Below are 16,768 nucleotides of genomic sequence, written 5' to 3'. Positions count from 1 at the left end.
CTTGTACAGAAATTTAATAGTGTGTGTTAAATATTTCCAAATACTCATTGTATTATAAAGTTTTGATGGGTGTGTTAAATGACTGCTTCATTTTACCAGTCTTTTCAGTATAGGGCTTAGTAAACGATGATGCATAAGGGTTCATCTAATTTTCAACATGCATGTTCTTTTTCCTTTACTCTCTTAACCCTTCATCTGGGATTAAAAAAATACACTTTAAAACCATAAGATACATACAACACTATTTCAAAATATAATGTGATGACAGTACAAATTAATAAGTAAACAAAGAGATTCCACAGTATCACTGAGAGAACAACTATGGTGATTTTAAAATATCAAACATAAAGTCATTAAAGAAACATGAAGAAAAATGAGTTTAAAGAAAAGAGCTACAGGGTATGCTTTGAAATACTATGCTAGGTGGATTAGACTACATCTTTGTTTTCTTCAATAGTTATGAGAAGGAAAGCACCTGGGAGAGGAAAGGACCGTGATTGGTTATAATGAACAACAGGTGCTTTGAGACAAGCCGCGGTGCAGCTCACCTCAACAGAGCAAACTGAAAGGAGCAGCAGAAGGTCTAATCATATGTTTTCACCAACTAAGAGAGCTTAGTTTGTTAATTTGTTCCCATATAAAGGGCCATTAGAAAATAAGTTTTAAAATTAAAACTGTCATAAATATATTTACTTCTTATAAAAAAGTGTTTTGTACAGAAATCAATAGAATTCATACCTTGGACATGATTGTTTGTTAAACATAAAATTTAATCTTAATATTTTTTCTACACTGTGAAGGTTTTAGGTAGTTTCCATGAAGAACTTATCAATATAAAGGAGAGATTAAGACTGTCAGCTAACATATACAGTGATAAGAAAATTAAATGACTAATTCAATGTGAATGAAATTGAACGTAAGTTGAAATTTAATTTTCTTTCATTCAAAATTTTGTGTTTCTTAAAAGACATATGACCAGATTGTTTATAAGAAAAATAATTGGAATATATAGACATAAATGTTCTGTTTTGTCTTCCATCACTGTCAAAATTCCAGCTTTAAGCAGATACCAAGTCAAAGCAGATATGGATTTCAGTGGTTTAATTTCATATCCATAGAGCCTTGGGACTTTTATTTCTGAACATGAAAAGATACAGCAAGAGACTGATAACCTCTTTGTGTCCAGATACTATGAACGTCCTCCAAACTACTGTCCTCAACAAAGTTGTGCCTTCAATGACAAAATTTTCCATCAGGAACCCATCTTGTAAAATTTGTACTACCTCCAAACAGAGCTAGTAACTGAGGAAAAATCCTTCATATTATATATCTTTGGGAGATAGACTTGGTGAAAATCAGCTAAGATGTTGTATTAGTCAAAGTCTTTTTAGAGTAGCAGAATTTATATAATGAATATCTCTCTATCTACCTCTCATGTGTGTGTGTGTGTGTGTGTGTACATTAGAGAGACTTTTGGAATATATGTATACATGATTTATTGGAATGACTTAAAGGCTGTAGTTCAGGTAATCTAACATTAGCTGGTTTTGAATGGAAAATCCAAGAATCCAAGTTGCTTAGTCCATAAGTTTTGGTGTTTCAGCTTGCATTTATTATATGCTGGTACCCCAAAGAAGAAGGTTCCAATTCCATTAAAGAAATGCATTCCTAGCAAGGTAGGGGCAATCATGTAAAGAGGAAAATCTTCCTGTATCATAAAAGCTAATTGCTATTAATAATAAAAACCCAGAGTCAGATACATGGGTTAATGCTGAAGGATCAGAAAAACAGAACAGTCAACCACTGGAGAGTTCTTACCTCTAACAATGCTCAGAACAAAGGGGCAAACCTGTCCTCTGACTTCTTCCTCAGATTGACTTTTCAGACTACATGCCTCAGACTGACTGCTCCTCAGACTGAATGCTTGAGACAGCCACCTTAAACTACACTAAGCCCTTGTCTCTTCCTACTTTATATTGCTCTCGCTCCCCAGTCATATCATTCCTGTCTCCATCTCTGCAGTGCTGGGATTACAGTCATGTGATACCCAAGTGCTAGGATAACCTTTGTGTGAGCTCTGTTTTTCTTTTAGAATGGATCAATTTAGTGTAGACCAGAATGGTCTTGAACTAACAGAGATCCATCTGCCTCTGCCTCTGCCTCCTGAGTTTTAGGATTAAAGGTGGGTGCCACCACTTTCTGGCCTCTCCTGGATTAGCTCTGCACTCTGATCTTGAGACAAGAGAACTTTGTTAAATCACAAGCAAAATATCATCACCACAGCTCCCTTCTTCTATGTTCTTATATAGACGTCAAGCGTAAGGCTTAGACCAGATTTATGGAATATGTTTTCAAACATCAAGATGTCCTTTTACTTCAAAGATCCAAACTAGAGGTGCATTTACCCACTTTAAACCAAGCAAAAATATCTCTCACAGGTGTTCTCTCCATTTCTGGATTGTCATTCATTCCAGTTATAATCAAGTTGATTTTTAAAAGAAATAGCCATCTCAAGCACTGTGGGTGCAATTTCCATGGGCAACCTAGAATTTAAGTCAGAAAAGTTGAATAATCATACAAAAAGAAATTGAAACAGTTTTCCTATAAGGTATCATGATATGTGGCTGAAATTGTTTTCCAGAGCTTTATATTCCACTTCAGATGCAAATTTAGAATAATTAAGCATCTTTAAGTTATCAGGAGAATAATATAATTAATTAGTGTACTTTATGCACTACAGGTGTTTCATGGAATTACAGGATGTATAAAACAATTTTAAAGACATAAGTATCGTTTAACTATCTCTTAATTTTTAAAGTTAAACACTCAGTCATTAAAGGCACTGAATAATGATGATCAAACCCAAGTATTGCTTTTCTATTTGTAGTTGAAAGCGTATTTAATAAAATTATCTCAAGAAAAAATATTCATAAGTAGAGCTTCTTATGACTGAAGAATATTATCTATATACTGATGAATTACGTTGTTTTGAAATTTCAGATACTTTTTGGAACTATTATTAAATTTTAAAATATATTTAAATGGTGTATTTACATTGATAGGTTTTATATTAGCAAGTCATTTATTCAGTGAAATTACAAACCTAAATGAGTTTATTGATAAAAGAAAACACACTATTTTGTTAATAATATGTACTTAGTCCGTTGTTCTGATGAGAGTCTCTGTCTCTATCTCCATCCATCGCCGGACGAAGATTCTATGGTAATATTCGAGATAATCATCAGTTTGATAGTGGGGCAAGGACAGTTCAGGCACCCTCTCCTCTGCTGCCCAAGGACTTAGCTGGGGACATCCCATGGACACCTGAGATCCCCCCTAGAGCCAAGTCTCTTGCCACCCCTAAAATGGCTCCCTTAATGTAGAAACCTTCTTCCCTGCTCCTATATCTGCCCTTCCTCCATCTCCACCCTCCCACTCCCCCAAGCTCTCCCCAGTCTCCCAAGGTCCAGTTGAAGGGCAGAAAGAGGGAGAAGACTAGCAAGGAAGTCAGGTTGGTGCACCCACTGAAACAGTGTGCCTGTTCTAATGGGAGCTCACCACATCCAGCTGGACCGGGACTGAATGAGCATGCGATCAAACCTAACTGTCTGAATGAGGCTGACAATGGGGGCTGACTGAGAAGCTATTGATAAAGGCACTGAGACTTGTTTCTACTGCATGTATTGGCTTTGAGGGACCCTAGTCTATTTGGATGCAAAGCTTCCTAGGCCTGAATATGGGGGGAGGGGGCTTGGACTTCCCACAGGGCAGGGTTCCCTGCCCTCTCTCAAGGAGGGAGCAGGAGGGAGGAGAGTGTGGGGGGAGCAGGAGGGGATTGGGAGGAGGGGAGGAAGTGTAAATTTTGAATGGAAAAATTAAAAAAAAATGTACTTATGTTTGCTTTTTCCTCAGCAAAGAGAATCAACAAATACAGAGGACACATGATAAAGAAATCCCACATTATAATATGATACAAGCTAGGAAGATGACTTAGAAAAAAAAATTGTGACAGGGTAACTTCTGAGACCAGAAAGGGCTCATACATACAAATCTTTAATAACGCTTCTGACAAATATAATATGATCCCAAGGAACATAATGAAAATGGTATTGGAAAAAGAAAATGGAGATACTGCAAAATAAGAAAAAAATGCTGCCAACTCTAAGAACAATGAAATCGCATTGATGTGACCAGGGACTTAGATTTTAAGAAGTAGCATCAGAAGCAGTGAAGATACTAATCCAAAAACTTACAGGATGTATATGTCAAAACTTGGGATTTGAAGCTCTAGAGCATCACAACTCCCTAAAAGAAAGTTTGAACTGCCAATTTTCAGGAACAATTCAATATCTGATTAACAGCAAATAAGTGAGCAAGAGATAAAAGCTACCAAGAATATGATGAATGAAATATGATTTTCCATGTTACAAAGGATATTTTTGAATAGTAATGATCACTATTGATGAAGGGATGCTGAAACTTTGAAAGCAAATAGGCCAAGAAGTAGGCACATTTCCTTCTTGTATTACAACCAGTACCTGTGTAAACAGAATTCAGTTAGAATGGTCATCTAGAGCATCCACAACACAGAATTGATCTTTTTTATATTGCGACTGCATTGTTTATTTCATTGCCAAAATGATCTATATTTCACAATGATATTAATGTGTAAAATTTTGTTACACATTAATTTTACTAGCTGTGCATACATCAATAGATAGGTTGTGATTTCCTTAAGGATCAATTCTCTCTTTCTACCAAATTATGATTGTATATGACACACACATGTAATTACAACAGTGGTAAACATTGTGCCCAAGCATTATCATTATGGGGAACAAGCTTACTTTTTACAATTCTACAATATGTCAGTGAGTTAGAATCTACTGGAAGGTGAGAGTTGTATGTTGATATGTAAATGTGACAGTCAACACATTATGAAATATATAAATGCTTAAAATATTCTGGTACTTAAAATGTCATTTTCTTATAACAAATATTGAAAATTGTAGTGTTATTTGTTTCAGTCTAAGATTAAATATAAACACTGGACATATTGCTTATAGCAACAGCAAATCAAAGCTTTAAAAACAAAGTATCAACAGTGCAATTTAGAAAAATAAAGCACTTTTTTTCCTAAGGCTTTACAGGAACATAAAATTCTCTACCTCCATCAATGATATTTTATATGTCACCAATAAAATCAAATATTTTCTAAGCATTGTTAAGTATTGTGTTTATGGGGCAGAGCTTGAAATCTTGACAGATTTGTGACCATGTGATGCAGAGAATCATTGGGTAATTTTACCATCTATAAAAAAGCAGGTAGTGATTGAACTGCAAACCAGGCTTTAGAGATTTTCACAGTTGTACCCATAGCTTTACAATACATCAAAACATTGTACTGTTGCCACTGAAGGATATTTTCATTGGCCATATAAACAATATATGAAATAAGCCAGAAATATTATTACTCATAAAGAAATTTTTGAACATAAAATTTAACTTCTTGTTGAGGAAATCATGAAGTTGTCCATAAGGTGGAACGTCCTGTAAAACAGGTTGATTGATTGTATATTTTGACACTCTTTTTAGAATAGCTTTGTGGGCCGAATATTATCATCTCAGCTGCCATTTTTTTCTGTAGTGAATGTGCAGTTATCTTTATTGTAAATGATGCTATTATTATTGCTACTGTTATGTTTCATTCTCTGGCTCACATACCAGAAAGATTTCTTTCTGTTGCTTTTTTTTGGACCAGCCTTGACCTGACATACATGACTATCTTATGTAGAGTTCAAGTTTATAGCCATATAAACCTGTTGCTTCATGTATAGGGAATTTATAATAAAATACAAATTTATATAAATTAGTCTGTATAGAATGAAATTATATGGAAACAATACATAATATTTATATAAAATTTATAACCTTATCATCATAAATTAAAGTAACAATATAGGTATTATGGAGTAGAGAATAAAGTGTAATAACAAATTATTTTTAAATAAGTAAATTATTAATATGTATTTATATTAAAGAAGACAATATTATTTAAAACAATTTTAAATTGCATTATTTGTTCGTAATGTGCTTATTTGTACCTATATATGTGCATGCACAGTCTGTATTGTTTGTATGTGTCTGGGTGTATGTGTTTGTGTGTGTGTGTGTGTGTGTGTGTGTGTGCCCAAGCACATAAGTGCAACTGTTTTATGAAGTCACATGACAAATATTAAAGTATTTATTCTATCATTCACCATGATAGTCTTAGGGTTGGAACTCAAATCTCAGACATTTTGGCAAGCACCTTTACTGGTTCACCCATCTTGCATGCCACAAATAATCTTCAGGCAAAGGAAGTTGCAAGCTATTTTACTTTCTAAACATTTTAAAATATACTACAAATATGAGAATGGCTAATTACTACAACACTACTAAAATTTGATCCATATTCCACATCTGGGTTATTGTGGTGGATTCTCCAGTGTGCTGACTCCTCATTATAGCCTATTCTCAATATAACAGTCTCTCTCTCTCTCTCTCTCTCTCTCACACACACACACCTTCATAGAGTGCTACTCTTTTCATTAGGCAATTATAGCTTAATGGTGTCCTGTATCATTCCCAAAGTGCTATATGTGTTATTTCCTCCTAAATTTGCTCTGTGCAAAGCAAATGGAAGTCTTTCTCTTTTCATTTCACTCCAGCCGTTCCAGTGTTTCTTCTCTTCTCTCAACTCCTGCAATTTCAGCTGACTTCTCATAAGTGTGGATACAGTTCATTCAGATAAACTTACAAAATATTTGCACTGATCTCTTCTTTAGCTTGCCGAGTTACTAGAAAAATTAACCTTAATCACTGAAGCTATTCTCACAATGTTGCTTAAAATATACATCCAGAAAGCCCACCTTTTATCATTAATACCAACTCTGCTTTCTTCCTGAAACATGTCATCATAGAAAAGTCGTAAAATTTCACCTTGCTATTTTTTCCAAAGAAACATATTCCTAGAATATATATACCCAACCACACAACATAATCAAAGCTGGAATAAGAAGGAAAGAAATATATAAAGAATAAAGAGAAGTAAAAACCCTAGAAATAAAATTTCGCTAAAGGGAAAATGGTATAATTTAAGGTAAAAACGTGGCTAGAAACAAGTGAAGCTAAGTCTGGAATTCTTATATAAGAATAAATCTTCATGTATTTTTTGGGGACTAAGACTAAGAAAAATACATGTACATTTTGTCACCCAACATGGGGCCGGATTTTCCCTAGGGCCTGAGAAAGCTTAAAAAACAAAGAAACAAAATAAAACAACAACAACAACAATAGCATAAAATGGCAGGGACACAGGGACAGTGCTCCTTTAAGAAGTTCTGCCATACAGCAGAGCATGTAAAGAGCCTTTTTTTTATGCTAAGCAGAAACAGAAAATTAAGTAAAAATGCCTGCCACAGGGTAGGGCACTGACATTCCTGATGTGGGGGCTGAATGAAGTTCTTGGTCACCTACCTAAGTCCAGCCCATAAGATTTAGCATTGGCTCTCAGGGTCCTGAGAAGTGGGTGGAGCCACCCATTTAAGGCTCAATCAGTCAGAAAAAGATATACATATGCAGTAAAAAGCAGATCAAGGCAGGAAAAAATCTTTTAAAACAGAATATAGTGTGTAGTGTGTTTAACAATGTGCATAGTCTTAAGAAAGAAAAGAGAAAGGATAAAGATATTTATATTAAAATAGTTTTAAAAATAGAGTCTATAAGGAGAGAAATAAAGTAATATAAAAAAGAATAAACCACGCTGTGATGGGAAACACACAGGGAGTTTGACTTGTATGGTGCTACATTGATCTTGAACTTTTTGATTGGTGATAAGCAAGTGAAAGCTGCTGACAGGCAAAGAATTGAAGGAGGAGCTGCTGAAATGAACCAGCCTATTTATTTTAAGAAAGCCTTAACTTAAAAATGGAAGTCAAAATGTGCTTGTCAAAGGAAAATCAAAAATGCTTTGTGAGAGTAGTAATGCTTTTGTTTCCATAGGAAATGAGGGACTGTGGATTCTTTCCAGGTTAATATGGATAAGGTTTGGTCAGGGCTGACCTTCTGAATCTAAAGAGATAATATATATCAACAAAGATTACAGGTGGTCATCTCAGGACTGAGCCATTATCTCAGCCTTCTCAGGAACCTCTAAAGATGCCTTCACCCACAGACAACAGAAAACATTTCCAAGAAACAGGGTGGATAGTTGTTGATTATTTGTTAGGTTATGAATGCCTGTTATCATTTAGAGGAAATATAGAAATGTAGAATAAAAATACAACTTTGAATCTCAGATATTTTGCATTGGCCTGGATTTTTATATATTGATACAAATATAAAGATATTTTGTTACTATATATATATATATATATATATATATATATATATATATATATATACATACACACACACACTGTTATTTTAGTCTTGTTGAGGGTATTCTGCTTATGCAGCTCATTAAAAAATTCAGTGTATAATAAAAATGAAATTAGTAGTTAATCTATAACACTCCAACTTGTAGTCACATTAGGTTTGTTTTCAAGGTTAAAGAGGTATGTTTTAAACTGAATTTTCAAACACTTTAAGAACTTATAGAATATGGAATTTAAGATGTTTAATAGCATATGACTCTTCATGACAATAAGAATCAGGTTACAAGATTAACCCACGGCAGAAGATACTCCTTTTTTTAAAAATTCTATCCACTTGATCCCATCATGAAATATACAAATTATTGTTGCTGATACTATGTAACAAAATTTGGTATTTTATAAGAGTGATGATCACCTTCTTCCAATATCATTAATAAATTTTAAATATTGTTTAATTATCACTAAATAACACTCAATATATGGATATTTATGTAAACACTAGAAAACTAAAATGTCAAATTTTCAAATCATTCCACAACATAATAATGTTGGTCTGTTAATTCTACATTTACTAGTTCACTAATACTACATTTTACTAATGATGAAACAAGAATATTGATAATATTAACTCAAGGGCACATACATTTTAACTTTATTCCCACACAAGAAGGCCAGACTCTAAAATTCCTGCTTGAAAGAAAGTATATATTTTTAAAAAATTAATCAATGCAAGCAATCTTTACCATCAGAGATGCTATAAGAGGAAAGAAAAATGACCATTGAAAACAATTATTACTAAGGTTTATAAGCTGGTATATATTCTTTAAGAACACTTTCCTGGAAGTGTAAAATTAAAATTGAAAATTTAATTTAAAAATTGATAGTGAAGCTAAACAACGATGACCTAGATGAAATAGAAAATTTGATTAAGAACGAAGCTTAGACTGCTGCATAAAATCAACTAGTATACAGAGAGAGAGAGAGAGAGAGAGAGAGAGAGAGAGAGAGAGAGAGAGAGAGAGAGAGAGAGGGAGGGAGGGAGGGAGGGAGGGAAGGAGGGAGAGAAAGGGAGAGAGGGAGATAAAAAGAAAAAGAAAGAGAAAGAAAAGAAAGGGGATAACTATTGAATTATTTGTGACATCACTTCAAATTCTCTAGGACTAATAATTCCCTTCTTCTTTCTTTGCTCTTCTATGTGTCCTTCGATAGTATAAGTACCACAAAATATTAATGCATATTCTTGGATTATTTAGCTTTATAAACTTTAGAAGACTCAAAATACAAGTACTAGTATTTGCTAGGAAAATGCCTTGTTCATTTGTGGACCTGCCTCACTTCCCTATTCAAAACACAAGTAGTACCTTTCTATTCCACATACAGTAAAAGATAATTGGGTACTTGGAAATAACAGAAGCAAAGATGAGAACCATGTGCATTCCATTGCCAGTCTGTCGCATTAATACAAGTGCAATCATCTTGCTTTATTTTAAATATGCTGTGTGAGAAAATAAAAGAGCCATACAGCACTCCTGGTATGCACCACTGTTCTTTTTACTGCCAGGTTATTCACTAATGTAAAAGTCACAGATGTTGACCAAAATTAAAGTAATAGTTCACTTTCAGGAAAGCAGTGGTTTACAGATTGCTTAGATAATGTAAAAACTATGAACATGGCCATATGCTTTATGTCCAGTCTTTAGTAATGCTACTGTCTTTACTTGAGTTTAAGCTTCATGCTAATAATCAGCTGTTCACATTTTCTTGTTAAAGTATTTGGCATTAAATAAGATTGTGCTTTATGTTTTCAACCTTGAATGTCCTTATACTATTTTAATTAATTTCAGATACAGCTAAAGTTACAGGAGTTTCTCTACAACCCTCATATCCTGGCAGCTATCTTTCTGATGAACATATATATAATCTTGTGAAAATGAATACTTCCTCTAATTTAATTTTTTCATTGAAAACAATAATTAACAGAAACAATTGTCACTGTAGAGCTCCCCACTTTTCTTGCATTCTATAACGATAGCTGCCAAGAGAAGTGAAGGTAAGAGTCTGTTTATTGGACAAATATCCTTGCGGAAAGTTTTCCAACAAAAAAAAAATTAATTAAAGACATATAAGTTAAAATGACCATAAAAATAAAGTTAACTCATAGTCTAACATTAGATTGTCACAATGTTTAGCAAAGAAGTGTAATAAAAGAAATTGTCAGATTATTTTCAACTTGCTAGAAATATTTTATAAAGCTAAATATTCTTTGGAAAAATTGTTTGACAATAACAAAAAAATTGAAAGAAAACAACGACCTACTTGAGCAATCACTTCTAAGTATATTAGAGTTCATTGATATGACATACTGTTTCATAATCTGTAAGAACCATGAATATTGTGGGTGAAACACATGCCGAATTAAAATTCAATCTCAACCTGGACAGTAATGGCACACACCTTTAATCCCAGCACTCGGGAGGCAGACACAGGCAGACCTCTGTGAGTTAAAGGCCAGCCTGGATTATAAGAGCTAGTTTCAGGACAGGCTCGAAAGCTACAGAGAATCCCTGTCTTGAAAAAAAGAAAGAAAGAAAGAGAGAGAGGGAGTGGGGAGAGAGATGGGGGGAGGGAGGGAGATTAAATATCATAAGAAGTTAATATTAACTGCAAAATATGTAGAACTGTCTCTTGACTAATTGACTTCATTAGAGAATGCATTGGCTTGACCCAACATTTTCAGTGAAGCTAATCAACTATATACATCCACACATACATGGTCCACAGTGGTAGCTAAAGTGTCATTTTCCACTTCAGAATTCTAGGAGGCCATAATTTAGTTCTTTACTAAATTATGTTGTTTATTATAATCTCATATACTACCAACTCCAACACATAATGTTATTTTTTCTCAACGGGACACACTTTATGGTTGCATAATAATTCACAAGTAGAAGGAAATATCTTGACTAATGACTCAGAGGCCTCGAAGATAAAAACGTTTGGTGATGTCAGAATGGGAAGATTTTATTCCCTATTTAAAGCTCAACAATATATAGATTTGTGGAAGACTGAACAATGATATGAATTTGACAGTCTTTTTCAATCTGAATTAATCCAATCCTCTGCTCTAAGGTGATGCTGTGTAGTGAACATCTCTATAACAAGTGACATCACTGCTTGCCTCAGTAGAACTGACTTCTGCTGACCAAAAGGAACATGATTGTAATCAAACTTAAATAGTCTCTACTGCGGGGATGAAGGCATGACTGTTACATAATGCAGGAGATCCATTGGCAATCAGGAGAATCTTTGGTAACAAAGCACTTGCACCAAATGCAGTTTCTCTTGTGGAATTAGCATTTTCCCAACATTTAGTAGAAACATATCCAGGGAACAAGTATGTACTCCATGCCTAATAACGTGCTGCAAATGCTGTGCCACATTTATCAACATCAGTGGAATTTTCCTCGAGTGATGGTTAGAATCTTTCATCCCATTGCCCTTAGCATCTCTGTTCTTTAAAGGTCCACACAGTTGCCTGCTCCAGGGATCTTTTCTGTACATCACATAAATAAGCAACTTTTTTGACTCAATAAAACTGCTTTAATATACCACATGCCAACACAATTAATAAATTAAGCAAAATTCTAGCAATTTTTATATGTAAATTTGTTAATATTTGACATATAGAATATGGAAACAAAAATCAAGAAGAAGCATTTTTTTCATAAAGTTTTACATTTATATAAGGTGTGTCTTGGAGAGACGGCAGTCAAAGGAATACTTCTGGAAGTTGGTTCTTTCATTCTACCTACCATATGGGTTTTTGGAATAAACTTAAGTGTGAAGGCTTGGGCACAAGTGCTTAACTGCTGAAACATATAATTTCAGTGAATAAACTCTTTATTGAAGTATCCTAATACTTAACAATTAATTTATTTTCCTTATTTAAATATTGTAAAACAAGCATAATTAAAGAATATAACAAAAATAATGATTTTGTTATTAGCTTAACCAGGTAGTAAATTGGGGCATCAAATAAAGTTCCTGTTCTTTCTTTTGCCAGTTAGCCTGGGTTACAATTACTTCCTTTCTAAAATCATCCTGTGTTGTGATGACAGATATAAGTTGCTCAAACTCTACAAATGCATAGAAGCCAGGCAATGACAAAATGCTACTTTGGGTGAGAATAACTTAGAAATTCATGGCACTTTGCCAACCAAGAAGCAGATGTTTAACTATAACTGTGAAAAGAACATGAATAGAGAAAAAAATAGTATCGTGTTGTGAAAGCTTAGTTTAGAAAGGATAAAATTGGAGTCCTTACAAAAACACAGTGATGGAAAAGAAAGGTGTAGTGAAATCAGTCACCACTTGTGTGATGTGTTCAAGGAGCAACAGATCCCTCTCCCAATCAAAGACAATGACGTTGACATGTTCAAAGTTAAGCAGTCAGATGCTTGTTAAAGAATTTGCAATGTCAACAACAATAATCCTCGAAATAGTTGAGAGGAAAAATGATTCGACATGCTCAATCACTTTACTAACTGAAATAATTGGGCACTTTTCAAATTATACCATCTACAAATATATATAGTTTACAAAAACAGTCTTTTCTTTGAAAACTCATCTTTCACCAGTGATATCGTAATAATGTGAAAATAATTAGCTTTCCTTTTTGCAAAATGTTTGAATACTGAAGTTGCACTATATTTAATTTGCAAATCATTTTATAGGTAACTATCAACTTTTCTCTCACCTGGTTGAACTACATGGATATCGCGTGCCTCTGTTCATTCAAAATATGAATTAAATGATGATTCATCAAAGTGCTCAATTTATGTTTGCAAATATGCATTTAAAATATCCAAAACAGAAGTCTTATAGATGTGGTAAGTTTTGCATTGATATGTGACAGTTCTTTTTGTTTTGTTTTGTTTCAATTATTGATTGTTTTGAGCTATACATTTATCTCTGCTCCCCTCCCTTCCTCTACCCTTCCCTCAAACCTCTCCCATGGTCCCATGCTTTCAATTTACTCAGGGTATCTTGTCTTTTACTACTTCCCATGTATATTAGATCCATGAATATGTCTGTCTTTGTGGCCTCATTATTTCTAGATTCTCTGGGATTATGATTTGTAGGCTGCTTTTCTTTACTTTATGTCTAAAAGCCACTTATGAGTGATTACATATAATATTTGTCTTTCTGGGTCTGGATTACCTCACTCAATATGATATTTTCTAGATCCATCCACTTGCCTGCATATTTCAAGATGTCATTAGTTTTTTCTGCTGTATAGTACTCCATTTCATAAATGTACCCCATTTTTGTTATCCATTCCTTGGCAGAGGGGCATTTTGGTTGTTTCCAGGTTCTGGTTATTACAAAAAATGCTGTTATGAATATAGTTGAACACATGTCCTTGTGGTACAATTGAGCATCCTTTGGGCATATACCCAAAAGTGGTATTGCTGGATCTTAAGGAAGGTTTCCTAATTTTATGAGAAATCACCATACTGATATCCAAAGGGGCTATACCAGTTTGCACTCCCACCAGAAATGCAGGAATGTTCTCTTTACCCCACATCCTCTCCAGCATAAGCTGTCATAAGTATTTTTGATTTTGAACATTCTTAGAGGTATAAGATGGAATCTCAGATTTGTTTTGAGTTGCATTTCTCTGATGACTAAGGATCTTGTGCATTTCTTTAAGTGTCTTCCAGTCATTTTAGATTCCTCTGTTGAGAGTTCTCTGTTTAGGTCTGTACACCATTTTTTTAAATTGGATTATTTTTTTCTTTTGATGACCAATTGAGTTCTTTGTATATTTTCGAGATCAGTCCTTTGTCTGATGTGTGGTTGGTGAAGATTTTTTTCTCATTCTGTAAGCTGCCATTTTATCTTGTTGACTTGTTTTTCAGTTTTAGGAGGTCTCATTTATTAATTTATTCTCTTAGTGTCTATGCTACTGGGGTTATATTTAGGAAGTGGTCTCCTGTGCCGATGTGTTCAAGTGTACTTCCTACTTTTTCTTTTATGAGGTTCAGTGTGGCTGGCTTTGTGTTGAGGTCTTTGATCTATTTGGACTTGAGTTTTATGCATCGTGATAGATATGAATGTATTTCCATTCTTCTACATGTTGATACACAGTTATAAGTTATGCTAGCACCATTTGTCAAATATGCTTCTTTTTTCCATTTTCTATTTTTGTTCTTGTTTTTGTCAAAAATCAAGTGTTCATAGGTGTGTGGATTAGTATCCAGGTCTTCTATTCATTTCCATTTGTCCTCCTGCCTGTTTTATGCCAATACCAGACAGTTTCAATACTGTAACTCTGTAGTAGAGTTTGAAGTCAGGGATTGTGATGCCTCCAGAAGTTCCCTTATTGTACAGGATTGCTTTGGCTCCCCCGGGTTTTATTTATATGATAGTTCTTAATCTTTGTAATAGCTTCTTCACTGGTTGAGTGCGGCATAAAATAAAGATTAAAATGAATTTTAATCTTGAAATTTCCGTTAAGATTCAAAAGTATAATTTTATATGATAACTTAAGACTGATCACTGAAGAATTCAGTACTTCAATGATGAGAAATGTGATCTTAAACTGTAGCTTGAACAACTTGTTTTGTATTTGTTGTAAAATCAGCCCCTCGTTATTGTTGAAATAAATAATGCTCTCCATCTATGGTTAAGCTTAAGTGGTTCTAAAAATTTAACAGTGAATTTATAAAAGAATCACAAACTCATTTTCACATATAAGCATTTTTTGGGTTTTTAATTAACATGTTAAAATGGTAGCAGATTTCTTTATATGATGTTGGCAATTTTATTGTTTGTGTAGGTGAAAACTTCAGTGATATTTCCTACTTTTTCAAAAATGTAATTAACCATAAGAAATTGAAAGAAAATATATTTGAAACAATGTGTCTAGTGTTGAGCTAGGCTGTTTATAACAGGTGTATTTCAAGGAGATTCTAGATGCACCTACTTCATCACCATTGCATTATCAGGGCTCATTCAGCTCAGAGAGCTTATATTACATACACAAGGACATGCACAAAATTAATTTAAGAACCTACTGATGCTCTCCATTATAATTCAATTTTCATGGTTCCTTCTATGCGATAATTTACAAGGCAATGTGGAAACTTACATGTCTCTAAAATACACATATCTTTCATAGTAGCTTTGGTTTTAGGATCTAAAATGTAAAAAATACTCAATTTTTACTAGTTTCCACAAACCTAAGAGTACTGTGTTCAAAATTATGAGTGAGTAGAAAAATCTCATTAATTATATAATTATTATGAAGAATATTACTAAAAAACAATATTTGTAGGGTATATAGTGTTTCATAATCCATAAATGATAAACTGTTACCTATTAATAAATATAAACCACAATAGTAAGAAAACTGTACTATTGGGGAAGAGCGATGGCTCAAGAGTTAATATGTGCTCTGCTCAGAAAAATGCACTTTAGTTACTAGCACCAACTTAACAAACTGGGTACCTGACAGAGACCAATGGCCCAGAGACATAAAAAAATCTCGGGATTTATAGCTTGCAGTCAATCAGAAAAAAACAAAACTCAAGCTACAGGTTAAAGGACTCACCCTGACTCAGAAAATAGTCAAAGAGTGATAGAGGGAAACACCTGTTGCATTTTTGGACATATCGATCATACACAGGCACCTATTCCTGTATAAAATGAGTGCCCCCATGCATTCACCCACGCAGACATCACACGCATAAAACAGTAGAATTAGTTCAAAAATAGTAGTCATTTAAGTGAACAAATATCGCCAGGCTTCTTGACAGTGTGTGGTTTCAAAGACGGAAAAAAATGTAGAGAATTAAGAGTTTGAAGAGAAATAGTGGACAGTGTGAATTTATATCTGTGTGGTGCACATACCTGATGTTATTTCATTGATGAAGTGATGATGCACATTAATTAACTTTCCCCTTATTATCAAATTCTCTATTTTTTTAACTTTGTTTTTTTTTATTGAGAAAAAAACAATTTCCGCCTCCTCCCAGCCTCCCTCTCCCCCCCCCCCCCCACTCCTCTCCCTCTCCCCCCACTCCTCGCCCGCTCCCTCTCAAGTCTGAAGAGCAGTCAGGGTTCCCTGCCCTGTGGAAAGTCCAAAGTCCTCCCCCCTCCATCCTGGTCTAGGAAGGTGAACATCTAAACTGGCTAGGCTCCCACACAGCCAGAACATGAAGTAGGATCAAAACCCAATGCCATTGTCCTTGGCTTCTCAGCAGCCCTCATTGTCCGCCATATTCAGAGAGTCCAGTTTTATCCCCTGCTTTTTCAGTCTCAGTCCAGCTGGCCTTGGTGAGCTCCCA

The 16,768-nt window shown here is 34.3% G+C and overlaps 1 long non-coding RNA gene across 1 annotated transcript in view; it reads left to right on the top strand.

Annotated features, from left to right (window-relative positions):
- The window catches only part of LOC142852778 (uncharacterized), a 35,720-nt gene extending 22,423 nt beyond the window's left edge, over positions 1-13,297 (top strand). Inside the window, exons 5-6 of the long non-coding RNA XR_012910993.1 lie at positions 801-916; positions 13,151-13,297. This is a non-coding gene — a long non-coding RNA (uncharacterized LOC142852778). The remainder of the gene's footprint in view (positions 1-800; positions 917-13,150) is intronic.
- The last annotated feature ends 3,471 nt before the right edge of the window (positions 13,298-16,768 follow it).

This window comes from Microtus pennsylvanicus, chromosome 6 (genome assembly GCF_037038515.1).
Source record: "Microtus pennsylvanicus isolate mMicPen1 chromosome 6, mMicPen1.hap1, whole genome shotgun sequence".
In the NCBI taxonomy this organism is placed as follows: domain Eukaryota; kingdom Metazoa; phylum Chordata; class Mammalia; order Rodentia; family Cricetidae; genus Microtus; species Microtus pennsylvanicus.
This window is presented reverse-complemented; position numbering and strand designations above follow the sequence as displayed.